Here is a 12193-nt window from a genome sequence, read left to right as displayed (position 1 = left end):
TTACTTTTTATTTTAATTTTCTTAAGGGAGACGTCCCTTTTTCTTAACATTGTTATATGAACTGTATTTATAATTGTGAAGTAAAGTTATTAATTTGCACTTTGTTGTTTTTATTACCTTTGACTAAGTGTGGTGGGATCTTAGCTTTAGCGCCCTCTTATCCTTTCGAATTTGTTTTACTTGTGACAATCCAGGGGGGATTGTCTTAGAGTGGCCGAGGTCTACTTTAGCTATTAGCGCTATATATTTGTACTCACCCTGAAATAAGAGTAAACAGGCCAAAAAGCCTGCAGCTGCCACCAAGACAGCATGAAGGGGCAGCCCCCGATCCGGGACCGGATCTAGTAGGGGGCAGACTCTCTCTCTTCGCTCAGGCCTGGGCAAGAGATGTACAAGATCCTTGGGCATTAGAGATTGTATCCCAGGGATATCTTCTAGAATTCAAGGACTCTCCTCCAAGGGGAAGGTTCCACATTTCTCGTCTGTCTACAGATCAGACAAAGAAAGAGGCGTTTTTACGCTGTATAGAAGATCTACATACAATGGGAGTGATCCACCCAGTTCCAATTGCGGAACAAGGGTTGGGTTTTTACTCAAACATGTTTGTGGTTCCCAAAAAAGAGGGAACTTTCAGACCCATCCTGGATCTAAAAATTCTAAACAGATTCCTCATTCAAAATGGAGACCATTCGGACAATCTTACCAATGATCCAGGAAGGTCAATATATGACTACCGTGGATCTAAAGGATGCATACCTACACATTCCTATCCACAAAGATCATCACCAGTTTCTCAGGTTCGCTTTTCTGGACAAGCATTACCAGTTTGTGGCTCTTCCCTTCGGCTTAGCCACTGCTCCCAGAATTTTCACAAAGGTGCTAGGGTCCCTCCTGGCGGTCCTAAGACCGCGGGGCATAGCAGTGGCGCCTTACCTAGACGACATCTTAATTCAGGCACCGTCTTTCCAAAGAGCCAAGTCTCACACGGAGATTATATTGGCCTTTCTAAGGTCTCATGGGTGGAAGATGAACATCAAAAAGAGTTCTCTTTCCCCTCTCACAAGGGTTCCCTTCCTAGGGACTCTAATAGACTCAGTAGAAATGAAAATATTTCTGACGGAGGTCAGAAAATTAAAACTCTTAACTACTTGCCGAGCTCTTCATTCCATTCCCCGGCCATCTGTAGCTCAGTGCATGGAGACAATCGGATTAATGGTAGCAGCATTGGACATAGTCCCTTTTGCTCGGATACACCTCAGACCACTGCAACTATGCATGCTCAAACAGTGGAATGGGGATTATGCAGATTTGTCTCCTCAAATTCAGTTGGACCAGGAGACCAGAGATTCTCTTCTCTGGTGGTTGTCTCAGGATCACCTGTCTCAGGGAATATGTTTCCGCAGGCCAGAGTGGATCATTGTAACGACCGACGCCAGTCTGTTAGGCTGGGGTGCGGTTTGGGACTCCCTGAAAGCTCAGGGCTTATGGTCTCGGGAAGAAACTCTTCTCCCGATAAACATTCTGGAACTGAGGGTGATATTCAACGCTCTTCAGGCATGGCCTCAACTAGCTGCGGCCGAATTCATCAGATTTCAGTCGGACAACATCACGACTGTAGCTTACGTCAATCATCAGGGGGGAACAAAGAGTTCCCTAGCGATGACGGAAGTAACCAAAATAATCAGGTGGGTGGAGGATCACTCCTGCCATCTCTCAGCAATTCACATCCCAGGAGTAGACAACTGGGAGGCGGATTTTCTAACTCCACCCGGAGGTATTTGCCCAGCTGACTCAGCTATGGGGCACTCCAGAGTTGGATCTGATGGCGTCCCGTCAGAACACCAAACTTCCTCTCTACGGGTCCAGGTCCCGGGATCCCAAGGCGGTATTGATAGATGCTCTAGCAGCGCCTTGGTCCTTCAATCTGGCTTATGCTTTTCCACCGTTTCCTCTTCTCCCTCGTCTGGTCGCCAGAATCAAGCAGGAGAAGGCTTCAGTGTTTCTGATAGCGCCTGCATGGCCACGCAGGACTTGGTATGCAGACCTAGTGGACATGTCATCTATCCCCCCATGGACATTGCCAATGAGGCAGGATCTTCTAATACAGGGTCCGTTCAAGCATCCAAATCTAATTTCTCTTCGTCTGACTGCTTGGAGATTGAACGCTTAATTCTATCAAAGCGTGGTTTCTCTGAGTCAGTTATAGATACTCTGATTCAGGCTAGAAAGCCTGTCACCAGAAAATCTACCATAAGATATGGCGGAAATATCTTTGTTGGTGTGAATCCAAGGGTTACTCACGGAGTAAGATTAGGGTTCCCAGGATATTGTCTTTCCTCCAAGAAGGATTGGAGAAAGGATTGTCAGCTAGTTCCTTAAAAGGACAGATATCTGCTCTGTCTATCATTTTACACAAGCGTCTGGCAGAGGTACCAGACGTTCAAACGTTTGCTCAGGCTTTAGTCAGAATCAAGCCTGTTTATAAACCTGTGGCTCCGCCATGGAGTCTAAATCTAGTTCTTTCAGTTCTTCAAGGGGTTCCGTTTGAACCTTTACATTCCATAGATATTAAGTTGTTATCTTGGAAAGTTTTGTTTTTGGTAGCTATCTCTTCTGCTCGAAGAGTCTCAGAATTATCTGCCTTGCAGTGTTATTCACCTTACCTGGTGTTCCATGCAGATAAGGTAGTTTTGCGTACCAAACCTGGTTTTCTTCCTAAAGTTGTTTCTAACAAGAATATTAACCAGGAAATAGTTGTTCCTTCTCTGTGTCCTAATCCTTCTTCGAAGAAGGAACGTCTGTTACACAATCTTGATGTAGTTCGTGCTTTAAAGTTCTATTTACAAGCAACTAAGGATTTCAGACAAACATCTTCCTTGTTTGTTATCTATTCTGGTAAGAGGAGAGGTCAGAAAGCGACTGCTACCTCTCTTTTCTTTTGGCTGAAAAGCATCATCCGTTTGGCCTATGAGACTGCTGGCCAGCAGCCTCCTGAAACTGTTACTGCTCATTCTACCAGAGCAGTAGCTTCCACATGGGCTTTTAAAAATGAGGCTTCTGTTGAACAGATTTGTAAGGTAGCGACTTGGTCTTCACTGCATACTTTTTCCAAATTTTACAAATTCGATACCTTTGCTTCTTCGGAGGCTATTTTTGGGAGAAAGGTTTTGCAAGCAGTGGTGCCTTCCGTTTAAGGTACCTGTCTTGTTCCCTCCCTTCATCCGTGTCCTAAAGCTTTGGTATTGGTATCCCACAAGTAAAGGATGAATCCGTGGACTGGATACACCTTACAAGAGAAAACAGAATTTATGCTTACCTGATAAATTACTTTCTCTTGTGGTGTATCCAGTCCACGGCCCGCCCTGGCAATTGAGTCAGGTAAAAAAAAATTGTTTAAACTACAGTCACCACTGCACCCTATGGTTTCTCCTTTTTCTTCCTAACCTTTGGTCGAATGACTGGGGGGTGGAGCTAGAGGGGGAGCTATATGGACAGCTCTGCTGTGTGCTCTCTCTGCCACTTCCTGTAGGGAAGGATAATATCCCACAAGTAAAGGATGAATCCGTGGACTGGATACACCACAAGAGTGTGTAACTAGCCCTGTTGTTCACTATTGATTCTTTCATTCAGTTCACATATGGTAGATGCATCTAGATTTGCAGTAACCATAAATGCATGGTAATTTTCTGTTTTTATAAATTTAAATAAAAGCATCATCCAGTCATACAGTCTCATAAAAAGGTGTCCTTCATTCTGCCATTCAATAGAATATTTATTTTAGTTCTGCCATTCCCATCATTTTCTTTTTTATTCACCTGATGTATATCACACACACATTAAGCACTGATTACCTCCTTCATCTCAGACTCACAGAATAGTGATAACGCCTTGTCAGTTTCATAAAAAGCCATGCTAACCCCTTGTCAGCTGTATAGAATGTTTAACCCCTTGTCAACATTATACAAAACACTATAAACCCCTTGTCAGCTAAAAGAGCAGTTTTAACTATTTATCTCACCCAGAGTTCTCAGGAGATATGGTATCACCTCTACCTGACCCCTATATGCATTTTTTAGGAGGAAGACAGAATTAGAACATATTTAGAGGTCAATCGGGTTCTCCCAGTAGACCACTAGTGTGAGATAAACACACTGCTGCATTGCATAAAATAATGAAATAATAATTGTTACTATAATTAGTTACAGTATTTGTGGAGTGCCAACAGATTCTGCAGCACTAAAACATAGGTTTAATATGCAAAGGTAGCATTTATAAGAAGCAAATGGGTACAGGGTCCTGTTGTAGATCACCTTCCATAAAGGTGATTTACAGCTGGGTTTGTAGGCTTACATGCTAAGGGGGTTCCAGGGAATGACAAAAAAAGCAGAGGAACTGAGGTAAAAAAGGTTACTGTACATTGTATGCATCCCTGAACAGCAGAGTCTTTAAGGAACACTTAAAACTTTGAAAACCAAGGGAGAGTGTTGGGAAGAAGTCATGTAGATGGGACTGTAAGGAGATAACAAAAGAGGAGGAAAGAAGGAGGTCGTAAGCATAGTGAAGGGGAGCATCTGGAGACAATGTCAGAGATAGGGTGAAGCAGTGTTACTTGAATGTCAGAGTCAGGATTTTGTGTTTTATTCTGGAGGCTACAGGAAGTCTGTGAAGGAATTTACAGAGAGGTGCAGCAGATTAGGAGCAATGTGTATGTATGAAGCTTGGCAGATACATTCATTATGAATTGTAAATTAGACAGCAGCTAGGGAGACCAAACAGGATGGAGTTGCAATAGTCAAGGCGGGAAATGATGTGTGAGGAAGTGGAACATTTTAGAGATGTTTTTGGAAGAGGGGGTGAGAATAAGGAGCTAAGTTTTAGAAAGATTTAGCTTAAGGTAATGTGAGAACATCCAGGACGAAATATTAGAAGGACAGTTAAGTTAATCACATGAATAAGCAAGGAAGGGGATAGGTCTGGTCAGAGAGGTAGATTTGGGTGTCATCAGCATACAAATAATACTGAAACTGTGAGATTTTTTTTAGGAGCCTAAAGATGAAGTGTAGATTAAGAAGCAAAGGGGACCAAGAATGGAGCCTTCTGGTACCCCAATAGAAAGTGGTAAAGGTGTAGAGGGTGTGCTAGAGAAGGATACAAAATGTAATTTCAGTTAGACAGGTAGGTATAGAACAAAGAGAAGACTGTGTTGCAAATGCCGAAAGGGTTGGAGGGTTTCGAGCAAGGGAGGGTGGTCAACAGTATCAAAGGTGGCAGACAGATTAAGCAGGACTAACAGAGAGAAATTGCCTTTAGATTTTGCTGTAAGTAGGTCTTTAGTAACCTTAATGATTGTAGTCTCTGTGTAGTATTGGGGCTAAAATCCAGATTGCAATTGAAGAAGGAGGAAATGTGTCATACGTTTGTATACCAGCCTTTCCAGAGGTTTTGAGGGCAAGGGGGAGTAGGAAAAAAGGGAGGTTGTTGGAGTGGTAGGTTGGATCAAGAGAAGAGTGTTGTAATGCTGCAAGTGAGATGGTGGTCAGAAAGAGGTAAAGAGGAAATCGCAAACTGTTAGTTTCAATAGTTGAAAATCAGATTAGGAGAGTGTCCATCTTTGTGAGTGTGAGAGGGACAGACCATAAGAGGAAGGGAGCTAGAGAAGTTTTGTTGCTCCAGGGGCAGTGGGATTGTCAACAAAGAGGCTGAAATAACTGAGATTGAGAGCAGGGGTGTCTGGGTAGTGGAATATATGTAGCTAGGATTGAAAATGATCAAGTAATTGAGTTGGGGAGCTGAGGGTGTGATAAATAACGATGATATGTAGAGGGGAGATAAGTGAATGATGTGGGTTGTGAAGGAAGAAAAATGTGAGGAAAGAAATGGGGTGTTTTTGTTGAAAGGTGCAGCGAGAGGAAATACCTACAGCCCTAGGGGTGTGGCTGAAGTGTAGCAGGAAAGGATGTGTCTGAGGGAAAGAGAAAGGTTTGTGTGAGAGCCAGAAGGTTGAAGGAATGGTTGATGAAGAAGTTGTGGATAGAAGTGAGCTTGTAACAAACAGAACAAGAGTTTATTTGACACAATAAATAAGATCAATATGTGGTGAAAATGGTAAGGAAGCTCTCCACATAATGTGTTACCTGTTGTTGTATGCCTGCGCCTATAAATGCTTCTGTTTAAACCAACGCATTTGGAGTTTTGACTTTCAGGATGTTTTGTGTTTTTATTCAGGGCTTAGTACGTTTCCGTCTTTCTAATCTGATGTTTTCATCAAGATAAGGCAGTTTTGTGGTCTGCTGCTTTGTTTTGATGGCAGCTACTTTATCAAGATTAGTTCATTTGCTAAGAATGATGACGAGGCTTTTATTTCACAGTCTTGATGTAGTTAGATCTTTATTATTTCCCTGAATAATCTACCAGCAATATCAGGGGGAACTTGTTTTGGTCCTTTATTCTGGTTATGGGTTGCCACATCGGCCATGTTTTCCTGGACACTAATTAGTTACACATGCTGCAGGGTGTGCAGGGAGGAACATGGATAGTGCTATCCAGGGTCACTATTTGTGTGCTGTCCAGAGGCGCAATGCATGTTTCCCTGTGCACACCCTGCAACATATGTAACTCATAAGTGTCCAGGAAAATGGCTGAGGGGGCAATCCTATTCTGGTTCCTGAAAGGGACCTCAAGCTTCCAAAGTGTAGCCAGTCGATTATACATTCCTTATAATATACAAGCTTTGGAAGAAGTTTAATTTTAAAGGTACAGTCAACACCTTGTAATCACAAGGTTTTTCCACAGTGTTTCAATAAACTAACATAGTGGGCGAGTTTGAAAAAGTTTTGAATGCATTAACACCTTTACTGCAATGCTTTTTCAATAGCCAATCTCCACCCACCCTTTGCCATATTTGATTAGCAAATGTAGACTTGTTACTGGAGTCGATAAGGCTAGCCACTGTCATTGTGTTAGCAAAATCACAATCCTATATAATAAAAGGCCAAGTGTGTTTGTCCAAAGCTGTCATGCGCAGTAGAGACTGCGAGCGAGGACAAACACACCTGGCCTTCCAACTGACCTGGTGTCGTGTGGTGGAGTGAGCGTGGCCGGGAGGGTGCGGAGTGGGCGTGGCCGGGCGGGTGCGACGTGGCCGGGCGTGACGTGGGCGGGGCTGGGCATGACGCGGGGGGCAGGTGCCGAGAGAGCAGAAGGATAGAGAGAGAGAGGGAGAGAGAGACAGCAAAAAAGAGAGGGGGAGAAAGACAGCAAAAGAGAGAGGGGGAGAGAGACAGCAAAAGAGAGGGGGGAGAAAGACAGCAAAAGAGAGGGGGGAGAGAGACAGCAAAAGAGAGGAGGGAGAGAGACAGCAAAAGAGAGGGGGGGAGAGAGACAGCAAAAGAGAGGGGGAGAGAGACAGCAAAAGAGAGGAGGGAGAGAGACAGCAAAAGAGAGGGGGAGAGAGACAGCAAAAGAGAGGAGGGAGAGAGACAGCAAAGGAGAGGGGGGAGAGACAGCAAAAGAGAGGAGGGAGAGAGACAGCAAAAGAGAGGGGGGGGAGAGAGACAGCAAAAGAGGAGGGGGGAGAGAGTGCAAAAGAAAGGGGGAGAGAGCGCAAAAGAGAGGGGGAGAGAGCAAAAGAGAGAGGTGGGAGAGAGCGCAATAAGAGAGGGGGGAGAGAGAGCAAAAGAGAGGGGGAGAGAGCGCAAAAGAGAGGGGGGAGAGAGAGAGCAAAATAAAAGGCCAAGTGTGTTTGTCTGAAGCTGTCATGTCAACACACCTGGCCTTCCAACTGACCCGGTGTCGTGTGGTGGAGTGAGCGTGGCCGGGCGGGTGCGGAGTGGGCTTGGCCGTGCGGGTGCGACGTGGCCGGGCGTGACGTGGGCGGGGCTGGGGGGGCAGATGCCGAGAGAGCAGAAGGATAGAGAGATGGAGAGACAGCAAAAGAGAGAGGGGGAGAGAGACAGCAAAAGAGAGAGGGGGAGATAGACAGCAAAAGAGAGGGGGGAGAAAGACAGCAAAAGAGAGCGGGGAAGAGAGACAGCAAAAGAGAGGGGGAGAGAGACAGCAAAAGTGAAGGGGAGAGAGACAGCAAAAGAGAGAGGGGAAGAGACAGCAAAAGAGAAGAGGGAGAGAGACAGCAAAAGAGAGGGGGGGAGAGAGACAGCAAAAGAGAGGGGGGAGAGAGACAGCAAAAGAGAGGGGGGAGAGAGACAGCAAAAGAGAGGAGGGAGAGAGAGCAAAAGAGAGGGGGAGAGAGACAGCAAAAGAGAGTAGGGAGAGAGACAGCAAAAGAGAGGAGGGAGAGAGACAGCAAAAGAGAGGAGGGAGAGAGACAGCAAAAGAGAAGGGTGAGAGAGACAGCAAAAGAGAGGGGGGAGAAAGTGCAAAAGAGAGGGGGGAGAGTGCGCAAAAGAAAGGGGGGAGAGAGCGCAAAAGAGAGGGGGAGAGAGCGCAAAAGAGAGGGGGAGAGAGCGCAAAAGAGAGGGGGGAGAGAATGCAAAAGAGAGGGGGGAGAGAGCACAAAAGAGGGGGGAGAGAGCACAAAATAGGGGGGAGAGAGCGCAAAAGAGAGGGAGGAGAGAGCGCAAAAGAGAGGGGGGGAGAGAACGCAAAAGAGAGGGGGAGAGAGCGCAAAAGATAGGGGGGAGAGAGCCCAAAAGAAAGGGGGGAGAGAGCACAAAAGAGAGGGGGAGAGCGCAAAAGAGGGAGGAGAGAGAGCAAAAGAGAGGGGAGAGAGCGCAAGAGAGAGGGGGAGAGAGCACAAAAGAAAGGGGGAGAGAGTGCAAAAGAGAGGGGGAGAGAGCACAAAAGAGAGGGGGAGAGAGCGCAAAAGAGAGGGAGGAGACAGCGCAAAAGAGGGGGGAGAGAGCGAAAAAGAGAGGGGGAGAGAGCACAAAAGAGAGGGGAGAGAGAGCACAAAAGGGAGGGGGGGGAGAGAGCACAAAAGAGAGGGGAGAGAGCACAAAAGAGAGGGTCGAGAGAGAGCTCAAAAGAGAGGGGGAGAGAGCGCAAAAGAGAGGGGGAGAGCGCAAAAGAGATGGGGAGATAGCACAAAAGAGAGGGGGAGAGAGAGCAAAAGCGAGAGAGAGAGATAGCAAAAGAGAGGAGAGAGAGAGCAAACGAGAGGAGAGAGAGCAGACGAGAGGGGGGAAGAGAGAGAGCAAAAGAGTTGGAGAGAGACAGCAAAAGTGGGGGGACAAACATACCTGGCCTTCCAACTGATCTGGTGTCGTGTGGTGGAGTGAGCGTGGCCAGGCGGGTGCAGAGTGGGCGTGGCCGGGCGGGTTCAGAGTAGGCGTGGCCGGGCGGGTGCAGAGTGGCCGGGCGTCACGTGGGCGGGGCGTGATGCGGGGGGGCCAGATGCTGAGAGAGCAGAAGTATTGAGAGAGACAGCAAAAGAGAGAGGGGGAGAGAGACAGCAAAAGAGAGAGGGGGAGAGAGACAGCAAAAGAGAGGGGGAGAAAGACAGCAAAAGAGAGAGGGGGAGAGAGACAGCAAAAGAGAGGGGGGAGAGAGACAGCAAAAGGGAGGGGGGGAGAGAGACAGAAAAAGAGAGGGGGAGAGAGACAGCAAAAGAGAGGGGGGAGAGAGACAGCAAAAGAGAGGAGGGAGAGAGACAGCAAAAGAGAGGGGGGAGAGCGACAGCAAAAGAGAGGGGGAGAGAGACAGCAAAAGAGAGGGGGGAGAGAGACAGCAAAAGAGAGGAGGGAGAGAGACAGCAAAAGAGAGGGGGGAGAGAGACAGCAAAAGAGAGGAGGGAGAGAGACAGCAAAAGAGAGGAGGGAGAGAGACAGCAAAAGAGAGGGGGGAGAGAGACAGCAAAAAAAAAGGGGGAGAGAGACAGCAAAAGAGAGGAGGGAGAGAGACAGCAAAAGAGAGGGGGAGAGCAACAGCAAAAGAGGAGGGAGAGAGACAGCAAAAGAGAGGAGGGAGAGAGACAGCAAAAGAGAGGGGGAGGGAGAGAGCAAAAGAGAGGAGGGAGAGAGACAGCAAAAGAGAGGGGGAGAGAGCGCAAAAGAGAGGGGGGAGAGAGAGCGCAAAAGAGAGGGGGAGAGTGCGCAAAAGAGAGGGGGAGAGAGCGCAAAATAGAAGGGAGAGAGCAAAAGAGAGAGGGGAGAGATAGCGCAAAAGAGAGGGGGAAGAGAGCGCAAAAAGAGAGGGGGGAGAGAGCGGAAAAGAGAGGGGGAGAGATCGCAAAAGAGAGGGGGGAGAGAGGCCAAAAGAGAGGGGGAGAGAGCGCAAAAGAGAGGGGGGAGAGAGTGCAAAAGAGGGAGGAGAGAGCGCAAAAGAGAGGGGGAGAGAGCGCAAGAGAGAGGGGGGAGAGAGCGCAAAAGAGAGGGGGGAGAGAGCGCAAAAGAGAGGGGGGAGAGAGCGCAATAGAGAGGGAGGAGAGAGCGCAAAAGAGAGGGGGGAGAGAGCGCAAAAGAGAGGGGGAGAGAGCACAAAAGAGAGGGGGGAGAGAGCACAAAAGAGAGGGGGGAGAGACACAACAGAGAGGGTCGAGAAAGAGCGCAAAAGAGAGGGGGAGAGAGCACAAAAGAGGGGGAGAGAGCACAAAAGAGAGGGGGGAGAGAGAGCAAAAGAGAGGGAGAGAGACAGCAAAAGAGAGGAGAGAGAGCAAACGAGAGGAGAGAGAGAGCAAACGAGAGGAGAGAGAGCAAACGAGAGGGGGGAAGAGAGAGAGCAAAAGAGAGGGAGAGAGACAGCAAAAGAGGGGGAGAGAGAGAGCAAAAGAGAGGGAGAGAGACAGGAAAATAGGGGGAGAGACAGCAAAAGAGAGGGGGAGAGAGCGCAGAAGAGAGGGGAGAGAGCGCAAAAGAGAGGGGGAGAGTGCGCAAAAGAGAGGGGGGAGAGAGCGCAAAAGAAAGGGGAGAGAGCAAAAGAGAGAGGGGGGGAGAGAGCGCCAAAGAGAGGGGGAGAGAGCGCAAAAGAGAGGGGAGAGAGCGCAAAAGAGAGGGGAGAGAGCGCAAAAGATAGGGGGAAGAGAGCGGAAAAGAGAGGGGGAAGAGAGCGCAAAAGAGAGGGGGAGAGATCGCAAAAGAGAGGGGGGAGAGAGGCCAAAAGAGAGGGGGGGAGAGCGCAAAAGAGAGGGGGAGAGAGCGCAAAAGAGAGGGGGAGAGAGCGCAAAAGAGGGGGAGAGAGCGCAAAAGAGAGGGGGAGAGAGCGCAAAAGAGAGGGGGGAGAGAGCACAAAAGAGAGGGGAGAGCACAAAAGAGAGGGGGGAGAGAGCACAACAGAGAGGGTCGAGAGAGAGCGCAAAAGAGAGGGGAAGAGAGCGCAAAAGAGAGGGGGAGAGAGCGCAAAAGAGGGGGAGAGAGCACAAGAGAGAGGGGGAGAGAGAGCAAAAGAGAGGGAGAGAGACAGCAAAAGAGAGGAGAGAGAGCAAACGAGAGGAGAGAGAGAGCAAACGAGAGGAGAGAGAGCAAAAGAGAGGGAGAGAGACAGCAAAAGAGGGGGAGAGAGAGAGAGAGCAAAAGAGAGGGGAGAGAGAGAGAGAGCAAAAGAGAGGGGGAGAGAGAGAGCAAAAGAGAGTGGGGATAGAGAGAGAGCAAGGGGTTGGACCGCTGTACTGCAAAAACACGGGCTTTTGGACTAGTATGTTTATATTTGATAGCAGAAGAATACTACAAAGAATTTCTCCCTGCTCTTGTCTTCATATGAGCTGCTCTAAACAGCATGTTCAAAATATCACATATAAGAGAAAGGCTGTCTTATATATCAAGCTAAAGGGGGCGGAACTACCATTGGTGCAGTGGGTGCAATCACACCAGGGTCCAAGTGCTGGGGAGGCCCATAGCAGCCCCATAATACATGCGTGTGTCCTTTGTGGTCATTATCTATGATAAGATACTTAACAGCATAATGCAGTGTGTTCACCATTAGTGTACATATATTCCCTCATTATACAGCACAGCAGATTCAGCAGAGTAAACATCATATGTATACAGAGCAGTGTAGTCATCAGGGTATAGTATATATAAACACATCATTATCACAGTGTGCTTACTGCAGGTGTATAAATACTCAGTATCATTATGAAGTACAGCATATTCATTAGCAGTGTGTATATATACACTGACAATAGTTATACAGAGAGGCATGTATATTATTACTTATTACTTAGTTATCTTATGAGGGAGGTCCCAAAAAAATAAATTGCACCAGTGCTAACTTTTAAGTAGGTCCACTACTGAAACTAAAA

At 47.5% G+C, this 12193-nt stretch overlaps 1 protein-coding gene across 2 annotated transcripts in view; it reads left to right on the top strand.

Moving 5' to 3' along the window:
- Positions 1 to 12193, top strand: part of GCGR (glucagon receptor) — a 294628-nt gene that overhangs the window by 173914 nt on the left and 108521 nt on the right. The gene's annotated exons all lie outside the window — the stretch shown is intronic.

This window comes from Bombina bombina, chromosome 1 (genome assembly GCF_027579735.1).
Source record: "Bombina bombina isolate aBomBom1 chromosome 1, aBomBom1.pri, whole genome shotgun sequence".
NCBI lineage: Eukaryota > Metazoa > Chordata > Amphibia > Anura > Bombinatoridae > Bombina > Bombina bombina.
Note: the sequence above shows the minus strand (reverse complement) of the source record. Positions and strands in the feature narration are given on the sequence as shown.